Consider the following 6,000-nt stretch of genomic DNA (forward strand, 5'->3'; position numbering starts at 1 on the left):
ACCTGTTGTCCCTTGTTTTGGGTGGCCCTACATCACATCTCCATGTTTGAAAATAATAAACAGCACCCATCTTAGCCATCCAGAACCACAAGGGGTTACTAGATGACATGACCAGCTCAAAAAGTAAACAGTGAAAGAACCACCATTTTGAGCCTTTACTCCCATTTCCTGAATAGGGAATGTTTTTCCCATCTTCTCCCTACTTTTATACTCTCACACTAAAATAAATCCTTGCTAAAACTTCCACCTCGTGAGAGTCTCATAACAGAGACACCTTGAAACGCTTCCTCAAGAACCTGTGATTTTTGCTTAGAGACTGGGAAGTTGTGGGACTCCACTGTCTCTCATAGGTCACAAGAGGAAGCCTTGAGGCAAAGAGAAGCAAATGCTGGCAGTTACAGGCGGGCAGCCAGGACTGCAGTGGTTTAAAACAAAGCAAAGGAGCCCCAACAATGAATGCTGCAGGCTAATTGACTTGACACTGGGCAAGTCAGAAGCACTCAATCGATTTTTTTTTTTCAATGAATGAATAAATTGAGGACCTAAAAGTTCTCTAATAAATAAAAATAGATTGCATTCAACTCATCACTATCATTAAAAACAAACAAACAAACAAAAACTATCCTGTGCTCTTGTACATATTCTTCATGGACCTGTGTGAGAATTTCCAAGGACACAGGCAGAGGAGCAGAATTGATCCAGCTGTCTGAGTTCTCTAAGTGCAAACTAGTTCTGTAACTTTAATCAAAAGTGAGCCTTTGTCAACATCATAAATGCACAAATACATCTGACAGCAACAAAAATGACCTAAATATGGTTACAAAAAACAGTTCACAGAAAGCAAAACCAAAACTCACACTCTGAAAAAAGGCGAGTCCTCAGAGCGGGTTAACTGTGCAGAGACAGAGCAGGAGAAAGGGAACCTTGTCCTTGTCCTTGGCGGCCAGCTCCTGGGACTTGGTCCAAAGGAACCAAGGCTGCAATTCCAGTTTGGGCACTAATTCCCAGCGGACCTTAAGCAGGTCAGTTCACTCCAGTCAGCAGAGAGAGTAATAAAGGCCTCGCCTCAAGGGCAATAAGAAATAAAGTTTGAAAGCACTCTGAGATGAAAGCTCCTGTTACAGTTTGCAGCGAGGAGCTCAGAAAGGGAGGCCTCTGGCTAAGCAGGGACTGAAAAGGTCAGCACATCCCACCCTGGGCAGCGATCTAATCAAACCCTCAGCAGCCCTCACCACTGGCCAAATTCCGATTTCTGTCTCTGAATATAATGTTCAGAAGCTATGGATGGATGTGAAAGTCAGCTTCTTTCTGATGAGCAATGAAAAGGCAGTGTCTCTTTAAGTCTGTGCGTGTGCAAGTGTGCACCTGTGGACTATAACACGTGTCAGCATTGCTCACTTTAAGAAAATCTTCTAAATTTTTCCAGGCACCAGGGCCTTATGCCTGTAATCCCAGCTACTCAGGAGGATCATGATTCGAAGCCAGCCCAGGCAAGTAGTTCAAGAAACCCTATTTCAAAAAAACCCATCACATAAAAGGGCTGATAGAGTGGCTCAAGTTTGTACGCCCTGAGTTCAAACCCCATTACCACCAAAAAAAAAAAACAAAGAAGAAGAAATCATCTGTATTTTTGTTACACTTGAAACACACTCAGGGCAGAAGGTAGCATTGAGTTTGACCACAATAATAATAAGCACTAATAAAACATACTGATGATTGCAACTCAATATGTTTTTCTCTTAGCAGAGGTGTCTCTCGGAACTTACAGTGCTGTCTGGAAAATGAGCATTCATGCTTTTCTTATCGAACTGTTCCATGGCCTTGTCTTGTTATTTTGTCTGCTCCCGAAAAATTGAATGGACTCCTTGAGACTTCTCCTTTTCACTTTTACTCATCTATTGAATTTTAACTGTTAAATTCTGGGATTCCCAACAATCTAGTGGCTGTTCTTTTCAGGACAGACTTCCTGGGACTTCCTTCTCCAGGTAGAAACTGTATCTCCCTTTCACCTCTGCACAGAGTGGGCCTTGCCAAAGCTGTTCTCTAGAGACTAGGAATTTAAGTCAGGTGTGATCTGTTCCAAGGAGCATATTCCATGCCTTGCCAGTGGAATGATTTATCTTTCTTGTTCCAGGATAAAACTGGACCCCCAAACAATTTGCCTTTATTCAAATTATTCACAAAGGGAGACATTTATATGACTGCTATGGTTGTGCTCTATTGAGCAAAGTGCGTTCTTGCTCGTAGGCCTGGGAGTCTAGTCCTTCTATGAGCTTCCAGAGGGACTCACCAAGTACACAAATACTAATAGCAGTGCTTTGTAATATTAACTGTCCCCAAAGTGAGGTTAGATTTGCACAGCTTTCAAATGAAGTTGGCTATCCCGTGGTGTAGTGTGAGTTATTATGACTCAGTGAAGATAGCTACTTTGTACTACACTTTCCAAATGTGATTTTCTCCTGTATTAAAAATCCTTTTTGACAGAGCAGAAAAACCAATATACTTGTTCAGCATACATATTTTAGGAAATCTTTGTGCCAATGAAGGAAAATGATATAAATGGATCAAGTAGAAACTAGAGTTGAAAACTACAGTATCAGAAATAAAGATTCCAGTCAATGTGTCTAACTATAAGACTGGACACAGAAGAAGAAGAAAGGATAAATGAAGACAGCTCAGTAAAAATTATCCATAATGGACCACAAAGAGGAGAAAGAATGAAAAGCACTGAATAAAATGTTCTAGATGTTTAAGACATGATCAAGTAGTCTAAGACAAATGATTGCTGTCAAAAAAGAAGGATAGGAAAGAGTACAGCAGAAGAAACATTGAAGAGATAATGGCTAAGATTTGTCTAAGTTAATGACAAACATTGACCCACAAATCAAAAGCCAAAACTATATAGAATAAATCTCAAGTTCATAGAGAAAAACCTACATATGATTTGGCTGGTGGCAACCACTACAACTTCATTTTCCTACAGAGTTTTCTCACCTTATTAGTCTGATCTTCTTTCAGTTATTGTTCTAGATTTTCTCCCTGACTGGTACTTTTGGGTATTCAGATTCAGTTCAAATGTCAATTTCCCAGTAAGATCTTGTCCAATGGGTGTGTCTAAAGTTTCACCTCAGCCTTCATTTTCACCGCCCCAGTATTCTCTGATTACTGGGGTCTTTTTCAAAGCACATATCATTATTTTAATTTATCATAATAATTTGTTCTGACTTTACCATTTCATTTCTTCACTCTATAAAATATAAGCTCAGTGAAAGTAGGAAAATCTATATTTCACTCAGAAGTGTTTAACCTGAATGCTTAAAGAAGTGTTTGATAGTGTGTGTGTGTGTGTGTGTGTGTGTGTGTGCAGACACTGAAGATTTTCAGGAATTACTGGGCCCCATTAAGTTTTTGTCGTTGTTTTTGGTTTTGTTTTTTTTTTTCAGTTCTGGGGATGGAAATCCAGGCCTTGAGCTCACTAAGCAAGTGGTGTACCACTTGAGACATGCCCCAGTCCTTTTGCTTTTAGTTTCTTTTTTAGACAGGATCTCATGTTAATTTAGTCTTGGCTAACCTCAGATCTAGATCCTCCTACCTCCACCTCAAGTAGGTGGGCTTTCAGGCTTGTGGCACCATACCCCAACCTCCCCATCAAGATTCTGAGTAGCTCAGCCCACACTTACAGATGAAATTCCCTCTCCCACTTCATCTGCTCTTCCTTGTCTGCTTCTCAGGTTGCCAGAGTAAACAAGCACAGTATCAATTCTTTCTTTGTGGCCGCTTTTTACTGAGAGCTGATTTGGGGGTCAAGAAAGGAAAAATAAACCTCTCAAATAAAATTGGTACACTTGAATAGGTCTCTTAATGTTCCAAATATTTCTTATCTATTAATTCTATTCCTACATCACACATATGAAATGGTAAGTGGGCAAATCTTATAAATGAAGTTAGAAAACTGGTGTTTGGAGGAGTTAGATGACGTTCCCAAGATCTCACACGAAAATATCTAGATTCTAAGTATCAAATAATCTCCTATGTTTTTCTACCATATTTATTCCACATTTTGACTCCTAAGTCTTGGGTTACCTCATGCGTTATTTTCATAGATAATGAAGGCAATTGAAAATCAAGATGTTGAGGATTTCTTATGCTTTTTTTTCTTGGTAGTACTGGGGTTTGAACTCAGGGCCTTACGCTTGCTAAGCAGGCGCCCTACTACTTGAGCCACTCTGCTACCCCTGAAGATTTATTATGGAGGAAGACAGAAAAAGCAATGAATAGGCTCACCACAAGGTCAGAACTCAGACTTCAGCTCTCTTGAGGTTCATGTATTCTCTGTTCCTAATCTGGGGACCTTCGTGGTTTGTTATCTTGCTTTCTTCAAGAAATCAAAATACCAGGCAGGTGCTCCTGTCATCTTTTATATTCTTCTCATTGGATTGCTTAGTTTTTGACCAGCAGTCTATGCAGGTGACATACATAATATAAGTGGAAATAAACTCCCAAGTCCTCTGTGACAGGGGAAAGCCAAAGAAGACATGTTGATGAAACTTGCTTCAGGTAACATTTTACTGTCTTGTTCAACTTGTCTTGATATTTTGGAAACTTTAATGATTGTCATGAAATTACATTCCCTGAATGAAATTCTTTTACTTCTTCAATTTGCTTCAACTAGTAATTTTTTGTCTTTAAACTTATCATTTTATAAAAAATTATACAAAACCTCCTGGATTATGGCCAGGTATGGGGGCTCATGCCTGTTCTGGGCAAAAACAAGAGATCCTATCCAAAAAATAATGAAAGCAAAAAAGAGCAGGGGCTGTTTCAAGTGGTAGAGTGACCCTGAGTTCAAATCCCAGTACCACCAAAAAGCAAGACAAAACCTTGTGGATTATAATTTCAAGAAGTGACATGTGGCTAGTGTGACATTGTCCTTGTCCAAACTGTAAGTCCAGACTGACTCTTTTCCTGGGTGAGATTCAGCCAAGTGCCTTGACTGATGAGAACAGTACCGGACACATGGAGAGGAGATGGTAAAAAGGCCTCCATTTACAAACTAGAAGGGGGAATGCTTACATACATATACTTGGAAGCATGAGATTCAAGGTCACTCACTGAGAGCACTGGGCCAGATTGTAGATAAGTAACACTAACGACACCCAGTCTCCACACTCATGAATTTCATACCGAGGGGACCCGTTTAAGCTATCCAAACTTAGAGATATAAAGGTAGTCATGAAAGCCTCGTAGCCTATAAAAACAGTTGGCAAACAGTATGGCTTTTAAAATACTCTAATGAATAGAAACAACCAGAAAGTATTTTTTTAAATCTCTTTTTTTACTGAAAACTTATTGCCTGGTCTTTTTTTTCCTTAATCCTATGTAGAATCCTGTGAGTTTCTACCCAACTGAAGGACAGCCAGCTTGGATCATTTAGAGTATTCCCCAAGCTAGAAAACTGTTTCTGGCACATAATATATGCTTAACAATTTTCATTGAATAAAGGAAGTAAGATATGATTTAAGTAATAAACTGAGGAGGAGTCAGGAGTGGTGGTGCATACCTGTAATTTCAACTTCTTGAGAGGCAGATGTAGGAGTTTGAGGCCAGTCCAGGAAAAGGTTAGCCAGGAGTATTGCAATCTGAGGCAGGCCCCAGAAAAGGCAAATTATTTCAACAGGACTAGGGAAGGTTGGTTTATCATTAACAGCCATCTCAGGAGAATGCAGCTGCAGACAGGTCCTTCTGTGGGCACAATTGCTAGAGCTGCCACTATAATAATTGTAATCATTTCTGAGAATCAAACACCTACATCCTACAGATATGTAGAATGCTTAGAAAAATCCAGCAAATGACTATTAAGACAATGAAAGAAATCCCTTTTTCTCTGTTTAGGAGTTGAGTTTGAGTCAGTATTTCTAGATAATCAAGGACAAAGAGCAAAAGTATTTTAAAGATCTGAAGAAGATTGAATGCTGTGAGAAAAGGGTTAAAATGTGTCTT

The 6,000-nt window shown here is 39.5% G+C and overlaps 1 long non-coding RNA gene across 8 annotated transcripts in view; it reads right to left on the reverse strand.

The window, feature by feature from the left end:
* The window catches only part of LOC141424198 (uncharacterized), a 154,987-nt gene extending 149,341 nt beyond the window's left edge, over window positions 1-5,646 (reverse strand). For 6 of the 8 annotated variants that reach the window (XR_012449170.1, XR_012449168.1, XR_012449171.1 and 3 more), the window contains exons 1-3: window positions 5,561-5,645; window positions 4,285-4,508; window positions 3,681-3,791 (exon numbers count right to left, since the gene is read on the reverse strand). This is a non-coding gene — a long non-coding RNA (uncharacterized lncRNA). Of the gene's footprint in view, window positions 1-3,680; window positions 3,792-4,284; window positions 4,509-5,560 lie in introns of all 8 variants that reach the window. The other 2 variants (XR_012449172.1, XR_012449175.1) reach the window with 2 other exon arrangements.
* Window positions 5,647-6,000: the final 354 nt, after the last annotated feature.

Source organism: Castor canadensis, chromosome 6 (assembly GCF_047511655.1).
Source record: "Castor canadensis chromosome 6, mCasCan1.hap1v2, whole genome shotgun sequence".
Taxonomy (NCBI): Eukaryota; Metazoa; Chordata; class Mammalia; order Rodentia; family Castoridae; genus Castor; species Castor canadensis.